Source organism: Phaseolus vulgaris, chromosome 5 (assembly GCF_051622355.1).
Source record: "Phaseolus vulgaris cultivar YP4 chromosome 5, ASM5162235v1, whole genome shotgun sequence".
In the NCBI taxonomy this organism is placed as follows: Eukaryota; Viridiplantae; Streptophyta; class Magnoliopsida; order Fabales; family Fabaceae; genus Phaseolus; species Phaseolus vulgaris.
Genome location: NC_143502.1, coordinates 6,521,172 through 6,540,934, shown reverse-complemented (window position 1 = coordinate 6,540,934; position 19,763 = coordinate 6,521,172). Strand labels below are relative to the sequence as shown.

Here is a 19,763-nt window from a genome sequence, read left to right as displayed (position 1 = left end):
TTCTAGTTATAATTGTTGCAATGCAAAGTTGGTGGAAAAGTTAGCCTTGACTACTAAACCCCATCCAAAATCTTACAAACTTTAATGGATAAATAATGAAAGTGATATAGTAGTCAAAGAAGAAGTAACCATTTTCATAGGCAATTATATGAGAAAAATGTTTTATGTGATATTATTCCTATGGATATTGGACACATTTTATTTGGAAGGCCATGACAATATGATCACAAATCTACATGATGGCTACACCAATAAAATAACTTTCATTCACAAAGGAAGCAAAATAATTTGAATTCCCCTCACACCTCAACAAGTGAGAGAGAGGATGAAAGTAAACTAAAAGCGAAAATAGAAAAAGAAAATATTGCAAAAGAGAAAAAAAAATGAAATGAAATGAAATAAAAAAATAGTACAAGTAACCTAGAAAGGAAACTTCTAGGAAAGTACGCATGCTTCTAAACTCTTCTTCTAAAGAAGGTACTATTTTTTTTAAAAGGGGTTGCGCGAACGCAAGCCCCCATTGCCACAAATTATGACGTACGCTCCATCACACACCCATTCTAAGTGCAATGAAGGTCACTTCCCTAGGCCATGTACCTTAATGATCATCCATTGACCCCGTTCAGGTAAGTTAAGGAAGGTACTAATTTATGTTTACAAAAATTTCAAAAACAACATGTTGTGATGATGTTGTCTGACTTGGGAAATAGACAACACAAAGTGAAATCACATATTTTTAAAAGAAGCCAAACATTTTCTTATAAAAATTATTTAAAAAATAAAATGACTTATTTTCTTAATATTTTTTTAAAAATACATTTGTATTTTAATATTGATTAGTATTTTCTATAGATGGACCTATGATCCAGGAGGGAATAATATAAAAAGAATATATAAAGGTGGTGGGCCCTGAGCATCACTCGGATATGAAGGCATATCCTTCTCAAGATGGAGGTCTAATGGAGGATCATCCAACCACCACGTCTTGGGCTGAGAAGAAGGAAGAAGATGGAGCCTTGTTTGGGAGGGGGGAGAACTCACATTTGAAGAGTCTTTTTCCTTTTTCTTTGCTTTGTAAAAATGTATAAAAGTAGTGTGTACATAAAATAGGAACTAGAAAAATGTATATGAATTGTAATTTTTCTTATCTAAAACTATATCCATAAGTGAACTTAATTTGGACCTAATGAGGGATCGACGAGGAAGTTCATGTGTGTAGTCAACAGGAAGTCCTCTCCATTAATGAAGTCAAAACTTTAATTGGAGAGATATGGAGAAAGTGCAACATGGTCCACTAGACACCTGGTCAAGCAATAAGTGGAGGAACATTGAAACTTATAAAACACTTGGAAAATCTAAGAATTGAGAAATGTGAGACTTGCTTTGCATGGAGTGACAAAAATACAAGTGCAACTGATCTTTTCACAATTAGTCCCACATTCTCTAGTGCATAAAGTTTTTTTAGTCTCTCCTCTTATAAATAAAGGCCTACCCTTTGTAAATCACTTTTGCTTTGAATGAGAATTGAACTTGCCTATTGTCTTCTTGTTCATTTAAAAGTCTTAAAATGAAAATAATTTTCTCTTAGATTTTCATATCAAGGAACCTTCCATGAGAGAGTATCTCTAAAGTTTCGTACTTGAAACTTCGAAAAATGTTTGATAGTTTTTGTTAAATCTTTCGTTGAATGTTTGGAGAGATGTTTCCATAAAAAATATGAAAAATAAAATTTCCTGCGAACGGTCTAAATTCCCTATAAAAAAACAAATTTTCATAATTTTTTACAAGTCATATATTCTCACATGTAATTCCTAAGCGAGTATAGTTTTTAGCAGAAAGAGTGCATCGAGTTTTAACAAATTAATTATACAACAATTAATATTAATCATAGTTATTAAGAAATTATTTGAAAATTCAAAGTCAATAATAAAAGGTGACAAATGCAATTGCATTTTTAATGTGTTCAATCCTTGTAGGATCCACGTATATAATTTCCAAAGCAGCTAAAAGATACAATTATGATTTATCAACAAGACAGCTATTAAAGACAGCGATCTTTCAATTAGTACCAGGATGGGTGTTCATTAATAGTTCGATCTGTTTGAAATGTAAATCCACCCATAATGTTAGTCTCATAAATAAGAATAATAAAAAGACATGTTATTGTAAGAAAAATGACACGAAGAAAATTCAATGGAATTCGTTACACGTCATCTGAATTTCCATATTTTTTAAAAAATTGTTTAAATTTTAGGGCTATTCAATTTTTTAAAATTTTGTTTCGTATTTAATTTATAATAAATGACTACGTACAATCTTTATTAATTATAAAAATCAATATCAATTTTACTATTTCACTATTGTGATTATCCTCGCAGATTTATATAGGTTTTTGCGTGAAAATAAACATTTTAAATTTATTTAAATTTAAAATTAATAAAAATTATGAAATTTGTTGTTTAGATAAATAATTTTAAGATTTTCAACTCAGATGTATACTATCCAATATCAAAAAATATAATATAATACATCTTGGAAAAATTACACCGAAAAATATGTGGAATGCATTTGGGAGTTTGGTCCATGTAGACCAGTTTTACAAGTTGAGTACTACTAGCCCCACATTTAGAAAGATGTCCACTCGTTTATTAAATGATGTCAAGAATGTCCGAAGTTTGACCTTCTTCAATCACTCCTCCTAGAGGAACTTTATTCAATAGTTCCTGTTATCATTTAGCATATGGGAATGGATCTTCTCGGGTCGTTTCCATTGGCAAGGTGAAATTCTTGATTGTGGCTACTCATTATTTTACTAAATGAATAGAGGTAAAGTTGTTGGCAACTATTACATCTCAGCAAGTACAAAAGTTCTTTTGGATGTATACATGGATTACCCCATTGTATCGTCACTAAAATTTGGACAACAATTCATAAATCGGGGATTCGAGTAGTGTTTACAACAACTCAAAATCAAACACCAAGTTTCATCAATAGAAAACCCTCAAACCAATGGCTCGACAGAGGTAGCAAATAAATTTATTTTAAATGAAATTAAGAAAAATTTCGGCCAAGTAAAAGGATTTTGGATAGAAGAGATACCCGACATCCTTAAGGGTTACCATTGAACACCTCAATCTTCGACATAGGAGACACCATTCTGTTTGACATACAAAGTAGATGACATAATTCTTGTAGAAATTGGAAAAGCCTCTTGGTGAAGGCAAAATTATGACGAGTAATACAATAATGTCAATTTGAGAATTGAACTCAACCTCTTTTTTGAAGTCCAAGAAGAGGCTCGTGTTAGAGAAGAAGCAATAAAGGAAAGATCAATCAGACAATACAACAAACATGTTAGAAAACAACTCTTTCATAATGGAGATTTGGTATGACGCAAACTCAATGAAGCCAGAAAGGACAAACAAGAAGGAAAGCTAACACCTATTTTAGACGACCCAAACTGACTTGTCAACTCACTCAAAAAATTAGAAGATTTGAGTTGCAAACATTTACTAAGAACATAGAATATCACTCACCTAAAGATGTATTACAGTTGAAACTTGTACTTTGCTCATTTTTTGTTACAAGAATGATGTACTCTTTTTCTTTAGCTCAAATTTTATCCCTAAGAAGGGTTTTTCTTAGCAGAGTTTTAATGAGGAACATTCTTGAATAAATTTCATAAATTCAGTTTGAAAATTTGTTTGATAGAAGATGATCAAATTGGATCAAAGCAATTCGATTACAATATTAAAAAATAAACACAACTAATCGAATCAAAGTAATTTGGTTAGCATGTTAGAAAAGAAACAAAATCAGATCAAAGTAATTTGGTTAACACGTTAAAAAATGAACACAATTCATCGGATCAAAATAATTTAGTTAGCATGTTCGAAAAGGAACACAATTAATCGAATCAAAGTAATTTGATGTTTGTTCAAAGTAATTCATTGTTTGCGAATGAACAATAAAAGAATGTTAACCAAACTTAGCTAACCAAAGTTTGTGATGTAGTCGAGTTAGTTTATTCGATTTTGGCTGAATTAAAATAATCCAGCCTTAATATTGACAATTAAAACTTAAGATGCATAAAAACTCTCATTTCATTAATTTAAAGGTTTATAATGTATTTAGTCATTAACTAGTTCACTGCCAATGCCATCTTTATCTTAATTAAATACAAGATTCAAAGCGAAGTGCACGACTTGGTGCATGACTTTCTTAAAGCCCTCCATATAGCCTTCTATGCTAGCCTCTAGTGCACTCTTTTCAATTTTTTTCTTCTCTTCCTTGAGAAGAACGATGCGAGTCTCAACCTCTTTTAGCTTATTTTAACTTCCTATATGCTCTCAAGACTCTTTTTGAGAAACTCTACCTTGACCTTTAATGCCAAGAATCTTCCTTGGCCTTGCACAATCTCAAGTGATTAGGTGAAGACTGCAAGTTCTGATCCCGCCTTTAATGTTAGAGTACCTAGAAGGCTTTTAGAAAAGTTAGCTATTTAAGTGCAATTGACTTGAAGCCACATTCATGGCAGTGGGCATCCTGCACTCAAAGGGAGATAGAGGAAATAACATGTCGAGTTATTTAAAGAAAAACTCGTAGGCAAAGGTAAAAATCTCTTGGTTTGCTAAGGGCTTCATAAAAACTCAGTCAAAGTCATCACAGGCTTCAACCGAGATGAACTCGACCATTGAGTCAGAACAAATGCTAAACAAGGACACAATCCTTGACCCTTTCTTGTGAGGTAAACTTATATGGATAAGAGGCGACCCCACCAAGCACCCAAGAGTACTTAGGATCAATGATCAGAGGAAATTTAACTTTCCTCTTCCTCTTGGCCAAATTTGGCCCTAAGGCCTCCACTATGTCTTGGGTTGGGGATTTTCATTTTCTCGTAGGAACAACGATGGCCCTATATTCCTTCGGTGTGGCAGAAGTTTTCGTAACGATAGTTGTAATAAGAGGAGCAATTTCCTCCAAAATGAGTCAGTACGACTCGTTGAAGGGTCATATTTGATGGGGAAAACCTTTCTGCTCACTAGAGGCCTATTCCTGGTGGGGGAATCAGAATGTGAGGGAGAAGAAGCCATAAGAAATATGTACTGAGGAGGACAGAGTAAATAGAAGCAAGTAAATGAAGAAATGTGTGAGCAAGAGCACCAACAGAAAACAAGGAAAAATATAAGAGAAAATGAAGTGGGTTTAATTATAAACGTTTCAAAGCACTTAATTTTATTTCAAATGTTAAAAAATGCTTCATTTCGCCCCCATAAGGAACATGCGTGAAAATGGACAACAAAGCATCATCATGTGATCTTAGAGCTATGTGGCAAAAGTTATGACATATCAACTGCCTAAGTGATGTAACGCCTCGAGAATGTGAAAACTCATCATTAGGTACCACTCATTAATGCTTATAGGGATTTGTACTGTTTAATAATTACAATTACATTGTCATAATTACACTAAGCTCAACCCATCAAGCTCTATGAGTAATCGCAAAGTCTGATCTATAAGTCATGAAAATATGACCTATCTTTTTAGCTCGGCCAAAAACATGACCTAAGCTAATTAAGGCCCAAACACCCTTCAAATTCGTTCACGAGCATAGGGAACTTGTGTACTACCCAGTACCGAAAAATATAATATAATATTATCCATCTTTAAAAGTAGGAGAAAACCACCTGAAAATATGAATAATTCATATTCTCTTGAAAATGATTGTGACAGTAGACAAATCAACCCAATATTTAGTAACAACATGATTGGATTTAGGCCCCAAAAGCTATAAACATTCTTTTATTCTTCAGGGTGTACTCACTTAATCTCATTCATTCACTTAAATACTCTTATATCTCTTTACATTTTTACTAGCTTAAGCGCTAGAGATTATTTTGCAGGTGGATTTCCATGTGGTACTCCATCAATATAACTCGGTAACTCTTCAGGGGAGAGATCAACTCTCCTAAAAGTTCAGACATCCACCTTGGACGATTCCAACTCAAGCTTCAGTAAATACAAAATGAATAAAAAATATAAAAATTACATTATGATGAAAGTTATACAACATAATGATGGAGTTCTTCTTGGCTCCTTATAAATTTCTTCGGTTTGAAATGATTTTATTGAATGGAGAAGACATGGTAGTAGAAGATAGGATAAAAATGGGTCAAAAATGGGTTTGGAACAATGGGTGTTGTAGGAGAATAGTTCTAGAAAGGAGGTTACACCAACCTTCTAGCTATTTTTAAGGCTTGTACACTAAAGAGTGAGAGCAAGACAAAAGTGAGTCTTAAGAGAAATTCTGAAACCAAACATGTAGAAATTCATTACACAATTAAAGTCTAAGAATTACACAAGAGAAACTCTTTATTTATAGAGCTAGAAGTCTCCTAAAGTTACTATTAGAACTTTAAAAAACACTCCATTTATGGAGTGCCATGTGGCAACTTAAAAACTCTCCATTGGCATATTGCCATGTGGCAATCCATGTCTTGAAAAGCTCTCCTTTAGCAAATGGCCATGTGCACAAGGGAGTGGAGAAGGCATGCATAAGGCGCCCCATGTGCTTCATGAAGGAGAAGAAGAGTCACATTGTGGAGAAGGAAGGAAGGGAAAAGGAAGGCATCGTGTTGGATGCTTATGTAGCGCCTTGTGTGTACCATGTAGGCATCGCTCTTGGCTTATCTAAAGTCCTACAATCCTAGATTAAAATGGCCCAAATACAAGACTCAAAATTCCAATACAGAAATTAAAGCGAAATTGAAATTCTATTTACTCTATACAATTTTTACAAGGCTACAAAAGGAGAATTCTCTAGAGAAATAATTTCTGATCAAAACTTTCTCTCTTCTGAGCCTGATTGTTTTGGTAGCTGGAATGGTCTTCCATCACATAATATATTTTAGTATAATAATTAAGTTTAAGAGAAAATATTTTTATGTTTATTTTGAAAAGGACTTAATTTTCTATATTGAATATATAAAAGTAAAACTTCTATATTTTTCAGTTTTTTATGCTTAAATTTAGCTAGCAACATACAAATGTGGATTTCAAAATTATTTAAATTACCTTAAATATAAAAATTATAAAATAAAAGTTAAATTTAAGAAAAAATTCACTCGGGAAAGAAATTTAAAGATTGATTAGACAAACAATTTGAATATAAAGATATGAATAACTTGAAGAAAAAATGAAGGCAGTGATAGCCCTATTGTTGCAGTTGATGATATAGAGGCTCAGTCAGGATCTCAGGTTGATATTTTTGCTAATATGTCCTTGTTGAAGAGTGTTCATGAATAAGATGATTTTCTACGAAGAAAATGACTCTTTGCCTATTGATAATTTGCAATATTGAATGATCCTCTCAACTTAAATTTGCAGCTAGTGCAAAACATCCCTAATTATATTGCTACCAAATGAGTTCCTTCTAAAGCTATTTCAAATGATTTGGCCATACAAAATTGTTTTGAATCTCTTTTAGGTGATGATCAAAAGGCCCATGAGTCATGTCCGACCATCTTGACAACAAATATAGTTGAATCTATCTAGAATATTATTTTCTTAAAAGAAGTCAATCTTGTCGCTAAAATTTAGGTTAAATAAAGGATAAAGATGAATTATTAAGTGAAGAAGATCAAATAGTACAAACCACCAAGAGACCAAACATCCTCCTATAGCCGAATAAAACTCAATAAAAAAAATAAAAAATAATAGTGTGCTTGATTTTCGTTTTGGGATCTTCCCTTTTGAGAAGTTTTTTTATTTCCCTTTTTTTTCATTTTTTTATAAAATCCCAATAATTGCTTAGATTTTTCATTTGGAGTTTCTTTATTTTTTGTTACATGAATTTAGTTTTGCCCCATATTTATTTTGGATTTTCTTTGTGTGATGACACTGTTGCTTAGCATGAATTTTAATATAAAAAAAATGAAGGGGATGAAAAAAATATCATCAAACATATTTGATAAGCTTTCTCACTTGTGTTATAGAAATTTGTAGTGCATTATGTTATGCTTTCTCCAGAAAATGATATATAAATCTTATTTGACAATTATTTCTAACAACACTAATTACATATGACACCTGTAATACGTTGTTGATGATCCACTTAACCTCCGTGGAAATTTGCATATCTTTCAAGCAATTTTTCTCAATAGTTTACTTCCTAATCATTGTTTCAATAATGATATACTAGTATGTAATCTCTTTAGAAATAGATTATTCTCCCACCTTATTTTTTTATCAACCGAACTCATACTATTATATACCCCTTCTCGATCATCAATTTTTTTTTTTAACTTAGTATCACTTAATTTATAAATCATAACAAAATTTTTCAATAATTTGACAACATGACCTCTAGAATAATATTTTTTTATAATTACTCAAAACAGATTATATTATAATATCTTTTATTTCTACTCAATTTTATTATAACATAATATTATTAAGAAAAGACATCCAGAATATTTCTCCTTGATGGCTACTTCTTCTAAAGTTTTCTATCACCTCATATTCTTCCAATGAATGTCTAGGATTGTGCCTTATGCCTCATTTAACCTAGTTAGGCTTGGGCTAAGTGATTGGGCTCACTTGAACGCGTTAGGCGAAAACAAGCCCAACGTCTCTGGAGTGATCTTACTTGGGCGAGATTGGGCTCGCTTGGTCGAGATCCTCTAGGAGGCTTATGGCTTAGGCGAGTTTGGGTGAGTATTGGAGCGTTCCAACTTTCCCTTTATATCTTGTATATTCTCCTTTTGCCCTTTCTGTTGAAGATAGTTGAAGACTTAACTCAACTTAGATAAGGAAGTGTTTGATGAAGAAAATCTGCTTGAAGGTTTATGAAGAGTGTAGTTCATAGGTCTTGTTAGGTTAAAGTTGTTTTAAATAGACTTTTGCTCTTTGATTTTGCCTTATATCTCATTGCAACAATAATTAGCTCAAACACAAGGGTCTCCGAAAAAGTGTTTTAAAAAATTTGCTTTCAGTTTTTCAAAAACTGGTTTTCTGCACAAATTTTAATTTGTTATTTGAAAAAAAAGGATTATTTTGGTACTGGATCAAAACTGCTTGACCTTTTTCAGAATTCATTTTTTACTCCAAATTCTGTTTTTTTTACATTTCAATTTTCAACTAATCTAAAAGTGGTTATGTTACCACCATGTGTATTTTCATAAAAAAATATGTTCTTTTGAACTTCAATCTGTTATTTTTATAATAATTCTTAATTGTGTTTTGAAAATCTATTTTGATCTGAAACCTATAAAAGGACGAGTTGATCTCAGGTTAAAACACACATTGCAATCATGATTTGCATTTAGTTTCCAAGTGCTTTCATTGAGATTTTAAAAGTGGGTTTTAGTTTAGAAAGTTTTCTTAAAAACTTCAAGTGCTCTTGTGCTAGTGCCTTTGACTTAAGATTCAAGGTTTAGTCTTGTGCTACAGTTGTGAGGGTCTTGTTTCGAACTTTCTATATATGCAGTCCTGGTGTTTTCCTTCCTATAGTTTACTTTTGTGATAGTGGTTGTATTTGTGCCTCTTGATAGTGTTTCTAGAGGTGTGTATGCTGCTAAAATAGAGTTTTTCAGGTTGTAGTCTTGTTCTTGAAGGGTTCAAGAACGAAGAAGTGTTTGTAAAGATTGCTTTGCATTAGTGAAATCCATCTTGGTATAAGGTGGGACTGGATGTAGCTCTTGTTGAGTGAACTGATACAAAACTGTGTGTGCCTTTTTTCTTCTTGATCACTGCTTTAAATCTAAAATCTTACAATCTGTCATAAAATGAATATGTTTTAAAATTGAATCTGTAGTTTTAACTATTTAGCACCCCACCCCCCCTTCCCCCCCTTCCCCCCTTGAACTTAGACATAATAAACCCAACAATTGGTATCAGAGCTCATACTTGTAGCTTATTCAAGTTTTATTTCAATATGTCTAAGTTTAAATTGCCTTTTGCTAAAGGTGCGTCTATAAATAGTCCTCCTATGTTTGGTGGGGTGAATTATGCATTCTGGAAAATTATAATGAAAATATTTATGGAATCTATTGACATGGGTATTTGGGATGCAGTGGTAAATGGACATTTTGTTCCTGTGCAAACTGTCAAAGATGAGATAGTGAAAAAGCCTTGGTCTGAATGGAACGATAGTGAAAAGAAAAATGCACAAGCCAAAAACATCATCACCTCTGCCCTGAACATGGATGAATTCTTCAGAGTGACTTAGTGCAACTCAGCTAAGGAAATCTGGGAAATACTGGAAGTAACACATGAGGGCATAGACGATGTCAAAAGGGAAAGAAAACATGCCCTCATCCAAAAGTATGAGCTCTTCAGGATGCAACCAGAAGAGACTATTGCAGATGTGCAGAAACGATTTACACACATTGTAAATCATCTCACTAGACTTAGAATTTTGTTTTGATAGAGGAGAGCTAAATATCAAGATTCTGAAATGTCTGAATAGAAGATGGCAGCCTAAGGTAACAACAATATCTAAATCCAGAGATTTATCCAAGCTCTTCACTGCTAAAATCTTACTTTAACCGTTGTGTCTGCATTGATGTAACTTGCCACTTTCTTACATTACAAAATTATTAAGTAAATCCAATATCTTTTCGCAACGCAATCAAACTATTTAACTTAATTTGATGGTAAAATAGTCAATGAAAGATTGTTTCTATCAAGAAATGAACTTCAAAAATATATATATATATATATATATATATATATATATTAAACTTTCTATTCAATTTTTATAAGTTTACCTTAAATTTGATTAAGCACATAAATAAAAGTATAACAATAACAACATGTTACTTGTTAACAATTTATTTAAAATATATATAATCTAATTGAAAAAAAAAGTTTATTTCAGCTATAGAATTATTTAAAAGCTTTTGTTTAAAAGGTTATAAAAGGATCGAGGTTTTTTTTTATCAGCAAAAAATAATAAATAAATATGAACCACTTTATAGGTGACTTAACCCTTACACAAAAATAAAAATAAAAATATGATAAACCTTTACGCCCAACCTAAATCAATATCCTAACAAAAGTTGTCGACTAACCCAAAACCTAAGAATATCACCTACTGATAAGTGCCAAATTTCATTAATATTTCATATTAGAATTTGGGCACTTATGAGTATTAATTGGTAAAATAAGTAAGAAATAACCCATAATTTATGAATTTATATCTTTTTACATATTTGTGATTTTAATTGAATAAGAACTATTTATTCCCAAATTTTGTGTTAGTTTCAGAATTCTAGGGGAGAATGGAGATAATTGGGCAAAAGGAAAATATACAAAGCTAAAAAGAGAAAGTTGGAATGCATCAACACTCACCGAAGTTGCCCGAACGTGCAAAAGAGCCATCTCACCACCAGGGGAACTCGCTCAAGTGAGATAGCACTAGTGAAGTTGGGTTGGACGGCGTTTTTCTCGCTCAAGCGAGCTCAATCTTGCTTGAGTTAGAATCCACTTAAGCCCATGCAAATTAGGTAAAATAGAGGGCTTGAGGCACAAGATTGAGAGGAAAACACCATTGAGTGACTTGTAAACCAATTGGGAGAATAGAAGGTGTGAGAAACATTAAAGGAGGCAGTCGTCAAGGAGAATCATTCTGGATCTTCTTTTCATGCTTTCCTTGTGTGTAATAGTCATCTTGAGTGGCTAATTCTACCATTTGAGATTGAGAATAATATGTTCAAACTCTTATGTATTGAGGTGATATCCAAATATAATGTTTTGTTCTAGATTGATTATTGGTATTATTGTTTTGCTTCTAATTCTTGATCTAGAATCTTAAATTTGACTGAAAAATATTTTTAGGGTTCTGCCCTAATCAATAATACTTAACATATTTGAGTGTTAGGAATAAACTTGAAATGTTAATTACTATCAACGTCTCATCTTAATAATAAGTTGTTTTGATAAATATACGAGGAATCGATATTTATGAAGCATCTTAATAATTTTATATGCGAGAAATCGATATAAATGTTTTTTACACGTGCATCAATATCAATCAATACAAAAGAGTGAGAAAGATGAAACCCAATCCCTATTTTTCCAACTTGAAACAATAAATTCTTTGACTTGTTTTCTGATAAATCATTGCCATCGCAACAACTTTCAACACACTTTTATTATTTTGTTTTATATTCAGTGAATATTTTACTTGATTATTCAATTATTCATTGTGGGTTCGATATCCATCCTTAGAGACATATTATTACTTTTGACAACACGGTGCACTTGCCGTAAACAGTCATCACCTACACAGGAACCCACCCTTGGCAACAACTAGAGTATACCAACACATCAAATTCCAAAAGAACATAAAGCATAAAGAAACCACGAAACACATATCTCCAACAAATAAAGGAATTTAACAGACCCTATTTACATCTTGCACAAAAAGAGTGTATCCCACTGCCTCAACAAAAAACCAAAGAGAATCATTTTCACAACACAATAGCTCCTCCTTAGAGTCACTTAATACAAAAACCAAAACATAACCTCCAAGTGATGCTTTAAACCATTCTGCAAACCACGCAACTTCTTCCTTCTTAAAAAGGAGTTAGAGAGTCAAACCAAAGAAAAAGAAACAAATTTAATTCACAATTTTCATACATACTAGAGGTTCCAAACACCAATAAGAATAAGAGAATTCTACACCTTTTTCTTTAATGGTTAGCAAAGCCTAAGTTTTTCTTTGAACAACCGTAAACACCTCAATATGATCAACTCTGCTATTATTAAAAACACACTTATTCCGGTGTTTCAAAATTTCACCTACAATTGCAATCCACACCACTCCCCAGATTCTTAGAATCTGGCCATTAAAATTCAAAGGGCAAAACATCCTGAAGTGTACATTTGCATCATAGTGGTTCACCGACAAACAACCTAACCAAGACAAGCACAATCCCCAAAATTTCCACACAAATTTACACTTAAAAAATAAATGACAAACAGTCTCCTCTTCCTCACCAGACAACTCACACAAACAACTTACCACTGATACTCCTCTTCTCAACAGATTATCCTTTGTTGCTATGCTATTATTCAACATCCTCCACCCCAACTTCCAATCCCACCTACCATTGTTCCACCTGCCTGCATGTAGCAAAGTACTACCACGATCTACAACAACCAAATACAGTCTTGGGTATTTAAACATTAACGCTTCATTATCAACCCATTTATCCTCCCAAAACCTGATTTCCTTCTCGTCCTCAATGGCCCAATCGACTTTATTTTCAAACTCACCCCCACCCTCTGAATTCCAGACATTCTTCAGATCTCTCCATCAAAGAGAATCCTTACTATTTATGGTTGTACTTTCTAACCCCTTCCACCCTCCGTACTTAGATTCCAAGATTTCTTTCCATAAGCCATTTCTATCTATTTTGAGACACCAGATCCATTTGCTAATTAACACAATATTAAATTATCTGAAATCTCTTACCCTAAGTCCACTATCTTTTCCAGAGGCACATAACCTATCCCAGGACACCCAGGCTATTTTCCACCCCTCTGAGCCCCAGCCCCATAAGAACCTCTTCATCCTTTTTTACAGTTCCTTCGTGACCGACACATACATATAAAAACAAGAGATATAGAACAAGGGGATGGACGTGAGAACAAATTTAATAAGCATACTTTTTGTGCCATTGACAAAAAATTTCCTTTCCAATTCCCCAATCTTTTTAAGCACCACTTCCCAGAATCCCAATCTCTTATGATTATCTCCTACTTTCATACTCAGATAAGTAAAGTGGGCTTTCATACCATCACAATTAAGGATAGAGGCAAACCTCGAAAACTGATCAGAGCTATTACCCTCCCCACCAACTTTACTTTTAGAATAATTCACTTTAAGCCCAAAAGCAAGCTCAAAACACATCAGAGTAGCTTTAACCGCCAACACACACTGCAAATTTGCTTTACTAAAAAATAACGTGCCAGCAAAAAATTGCAGCATACTCACCTTGATTTTCCTTTGACCAATCACAATGCTATCTAACAGGCCTTTCTCTTCCACCTATCTTACAACACCTGTCAAACCCTCCGCCATAATGAGAAAAATAAATGGTGCCAAAAGATCATCATGTCTCAAACCCTTCTCTGGGATAAACTGAGTCGTTGGACTACCATCCACCAAGACCAAAACCGAAGACGTTTCTAAGAATTTTTAATCCAACCAATCCACTTTTTTACAGAAACCTAACCTTCCTAACATATAATAAACAAAATCCCACCTTACTAAGTCATATGCATTTTCATAACTCATTAGCCACGAACACATTATCCAAAAGGCCCTTTCCCACTCATAACCTTTTTCAACCTTGTGGACAAAATTTTAGTTAAAATCTTATACATACATCCAACCAAGGAACTAGATCTGAACTCCTTTAATGGTTGTGGAATTTCACACTTTGGAACTAAAGTAATAAATGAAGCATTTGCCCTCTTTGGCTACCTCTCTCCTTCCTCAATTTTTTTACTGCACCTATTATATTGCCTTTTAACTCCTGTTAACAAAATTTTAAGAAACCAAAATTAAACTCGTCTGACCCTATACTTTTATTACTGTCACAGTATCCTCACAAGAAATAGTGTTAAAGGACACATTATCCAACCTAAGGTGTACCCATTGTTCAATTCTAAACCTATCCTTGAAGAACTCTTTCACACTCTCTTTAATAATAGTCGGGTCCTCACACCACTGGTCATTTAACCAGAGGTCGTTAAGTCCATTAAGAGACCTTCTCCACTTAGTCATTAGATGGTAGAACTTTGTATTCGAGTCCACTTGCCTTAACCAATTAGTCCTAGTCTTTTGCACGCTAAAGCCTTTTCCTTAAATCTAATCCCACTCAATTAAGCTAAAATAACTTCCTCTCTTCACGTCCTTCGTCACTTAAAGTGCTCTCATCGTCTTTTCCATCAAGCTTTGACAGCCTCCTTTCTAGACACTCACCAATATGATTCGCAATTCCAAATACTTCTCTATTCCATTTCTTGATGTCAGATTTAAGTTTTTTCAACTTTTCTTTCATAACAAACAACCCAATACCAAAAATTTTGCCAGATGTCATCACTCCTAAACGGTTTTGGGCTTTGGGCTGAGGTGCTTACCCATGTTATTAGGTTTGTTAAAACTATTAATAATTATGTATTCTTTTATATTGTTAATATATATATATATATATATATATATATATATATTCTTATATATTAACTATTTTTTTTACTGAAAGACCGATCTTATGCGTTGTTACTGGACTAATTACAATGGAACCACTTATATGTTGGACATGACAATTTGTAAGGATTAATTATTATTTTGTTGTAGTTGAAAGATTGAGTAGGAAATAGATAAAACTTCAAAGGAAAATAAGTTATTTTTATATTAAATTGTAATATAATTATATTTCTATAGAAACATAATCATTGCAAGTTAAATTAAACAATTCCCAAGATATGTTCACAAAATACTATTTTTTTATAGATATTCATAAAATAGTAACTATAGGATGACCTTAAGGAAAAAGTAATAAGATAGTTAAATTTTTTAGTCTTATCGTTTCTTTATAACAATTAAAATAGATTAATTTAATAATTTTTTAAATTGATTATAATTACAAGTGAAAGTGTTTTAATAAGTTCAATAATTCTCAATTTTAGAGAAATGGAGGTTAATTTAAATATATTTTTTCCTTCATTCTTTTAAAAACAAAACTATAATAGAATTTTGAATTGTAAAATAAATAATATCTTAAATACGTGATGAGTAATCTATTCAAACTCTTATGTATTGAGGTGATATTTAAATATAATATTTTGTTTTTGATTGATGATTGATATTATCATTTTATTTGTAATGCTTGTTTTACCATGATTTTAATCCTTAGATTTGACTGAAAAGTAGTTATAAGTTTCTGCCCTAAATGATAATGCTTAACATATATAAATGCTAGGAATAGATTTTAAATGTTAATTGCTATCAACATCTAATCATAATGATAAAGAGTTTTTATAAATGTGCGAGGAATCAATATTTAGGAGACTCTCTTAATAAATTTATATGCGAGAAATCGATATAAATGAATTTTATATGAGCATCAATATCAATCAAATGATAATATTACTATGCTTTTTCAAAATACAAAAGAATAAGAAGGATGAACCCCAATCCCAATTTTCTGAATTGAATCAATAATTCCTTTGATTTTATTTAATTTTCATGCATACTATTGTCAATATCAAATGAAATCAAATTATTGTACATATTCTTATACTTAGTGAATATTACTATTAGGATTTTAAATAACAATTCCTTGTGGGTTCGATATTCGTCCTTAGGGACAAATTATTACTTTAGACTGGGTACACTTGTCGTAAAATAGAATCATCAATTCTACATTTGTGCTTACTTCAATTGCTTAGCAAATAACAATTGGCTAAGCATTTTAGAGTTTTTTGTTCCGTTGAACCTTTCTCTCTGGGCTGGGCGAATTGGCTCTGATTCTCCACCTTTGATTCGTTGTTTTTTTGTAGATTTATGCACAATCTTTATTAGTTTCCTTTTCTTCATGTTCTTCATCTTCAACTCTAGTTAAAGTGATTTGGCATGCTTTCTTGTTGATAATTGCACATATTTTTCCTTTTTTTACATGCATTTTGTTCATGAATTGTTACTAACACTTGAAACTTATCAACTTGAATCCTCAAACCGAGATGTGAACCGTGCACAAAAAGTGTTGAATGAAAATTGAGTATCGAGGTAACGAGTAATACCATTTAAGAGTTGTTCCCTTTAAGGTGGTTGGGAACAATCAACAATGTATTTGAAGGCCTTCCAAAAGAACTTTAGCCTCAATAAGGTAGGCCTTGATGTGTGCTCCTGTGTCTGAGGAACTATCATACTTTTTGAAACTTGGTTGCTTCCATGTATCTAATAATCATACTTTCATAACTTTAGGGTGAAAGGGTGAAAGACTGTTAATGCTTACATATCCTCATTTACCTAAACGATATATATTGATCTCTTACTCGTGATTCTTAGGTGTGTGTCTGACTCACAAATTGAACCAACTCAAGTAGTTTTACTGGTCCCTAAGACTCACCATAGTTTGAAATTTGTTGCTCAACCATGACCACTTTTTCACGAATGCTTTGTACTGCTTGATTTCTATCCTCAAGTGGCTTAGGAGGAATTATAGGACAAGATTAGACTCCCTGCTTTGTGTGTTATTGTAGATGTTGTTTGGACCAGTGGATGGTCTGATCTTGCTACAGTGTGGTGATTTACTATTGAAGAGCTTGCATATCATCATGGTGTTTGAAGGTACATTTAGCTCTAGGAGGGGGGTTAAATGGAGCTTAAACTCTAATCATGAACCTGAAGAACAAACAAACACAAAGTCCAACAAATAATAGACAAAGATAGAGAGAGAAGTGGGCACTAACTTTATACTAGTTCACCCCGTAGCAAGGGCTACGTGTTATCGCCTTCAGCAATCCAATCAAGAGCCTTTTACAATCACTGTATTCTTACCCCTCTTCAGGTTACACAAGTATTGTCAACCTCTTTTGATTCACCCATTATTCTCAACCTCTACAAGTTCTCTCAGTATTCTCAACCTCTACAGGTTCTCTAGTATTCTCAACCTCTGCAGGTTCACCATGTATTTTAACCTCTCTAGGTACACTGTCCTAATCTTTCCTTGAGATGAAGACCTCTCAATACAATTAGAAAGACTCTCGTTCAGAGAGAACAATAAAGGCTCACAGGGTATACTTCACAATAGTGATGAATTTACTATGGTTCCGCTCAAAACCCAATTCTAACAGGTTGTTCTCTTCTTGAAAATAAGAAGTTGTATGCACAATTCTAAACAAAAATGAAAAAACTTTTCTTTACATTGAATGTTTCGCATATCACTTATATGTACTTTGTAATAACTTTCTTCACCCTTAAGGTATTTTATATAGGCCTCTGAATGTGTGCGTTACAACTTTATGGTTTCTTCAATCTTCATGTAGTTGTTAGACTCTTATAAGAAAATTATTGCTCTGATTGATCTTCGCATGTAAGGTTTTTCAAAAACTTTCTTTATCTTCAAATCTTTAATCTTCATAACTTTTAGTATCAACTCAATCTGCCACGTTCTTCTACTTCAATGCTTTAGACACTGAATATGGAAACTTTTGCTCTAAAGTAATATGAGTGTTCTTGAGTCTTCATAAACATTTAAAAAAATTTCTTTAACTATATTCAACTTAAACATTGAGAATCTAATTGCTTCTGACTCAAATAAATTCTTCTACATTGTTTATGTTCTTTCACGTGCTAAACGCTCAATATGGAAATATTGGCTATAATGTAATATTCGTGTCTTTGACATGTATTTGCTCTTAAAATACTTATTCCATATATATGAACCTTTTCCATTGAGCTCTGAATATCTCTGGACTTGGAACTTTGCATTTCTGCATTGTTCATTTTCTTTTTCGTATTAAACACTGAAGTAGGAAAGTTCAGATGTGCGTCTTTAATGCAATTTCTTTTCTTGAAGAATCTTTAAAGTATTTTGCTTGTTGTATTCCTCTATTTGAATCATGTTGATATTGCTTCACTCTTTATTAGCATAAATCTCACTTATCAGCTTCATCATTTTCTTATTAGATGTTGAAAATGGAAACTTTGACTTTCAACATTATATGTGTCTTTAAGTTCCTTTGATAATATCTAAGAAAAAAAATAAGTACCAGTGAACATTATAATTTACAAATTAATTCATGGGTATGATTGTGGAGGGATTAGTTAAATCCTTTTTATGCTCGATAAGCGGACTTAGACAACTATAGTACAACTAAGGGTTGTCGTATCCAGGAATTAATGTTTATCATAATATATATATATATATATATATATATATATATATCTTCCAAGATGAAGTGATTTAGAAATAGAGGTTGATTGCATATATTTTGTAAATAACTACAATAATAACACTACTGTAATATTTAGATCAAAATGAAGCTTCAACAAAACACTTAAGTAAAGGAATAACAATATAGCACAAATGTTAGGATTAAAAGAGCTTTGCGAATCCCTTTTCTTATTGTTATTTATAAATTTTATGTTTATTCAAATGCAAGATTATCTAGAACAATAAGCCACAGTTATAGCTTATTTATGCATTAAGAAAAATAGTTCACCATAGTCTTAGCTTTGCCCTCTACACCCATTGAGTCCTATGGCTGGTTAGATAGGATTTAGATACATGAAACTGCCTTTAGATCTTATTGATGCTCCATGGACAATCAATGGTTATTCCTCACCATTGAGCATTAAGCATGCTACCAAGCCCAAAGAAATTGAATCTAAAATAAAAACAAGCAATAAAAATAACTTAAGAAATATTACATTGTTATTCAATCCTAATAGAGTAGATTTAGAAATTAGTAATAAAATGTTATTGGCTTTTTGAATGGATCATTTGAATGTTGTTGGCCAACTTAGACTTTGGATCATTTTGATCAGAGTCTTGGCTAGACTTCAACATTGAGGCTCTCTTATGATCTCTCTTTTATGCCTTTTGGTGTCTCTCTTAATCTTAATGGCTCTGTCTCTCAATTTCTCAAGACCTCTCGATGGTATGGAATGTTGTCTTGAGCTCCCTATTTATAGAATTTTAGAATGGATCTCCAAGGGATTCATGAGATTTGGTGTTCGCTCA

At 32.5% G+C, this 19,763-nt stretch overlaps 1 pseudogene; it reads right to left on the bottom strand.

Annotated features, from left to right (window-relative positions):
• Positions 1 to 492: 492 nt before the first annotated feature.
• LOC137836258 (U1 spliceosomal RNA) lies at positions 493 to 634 on the bottom strand (annotated as a pseudogene).
• Positions 635 to 19,763: the final 19,129 nt, after the last annotated feature.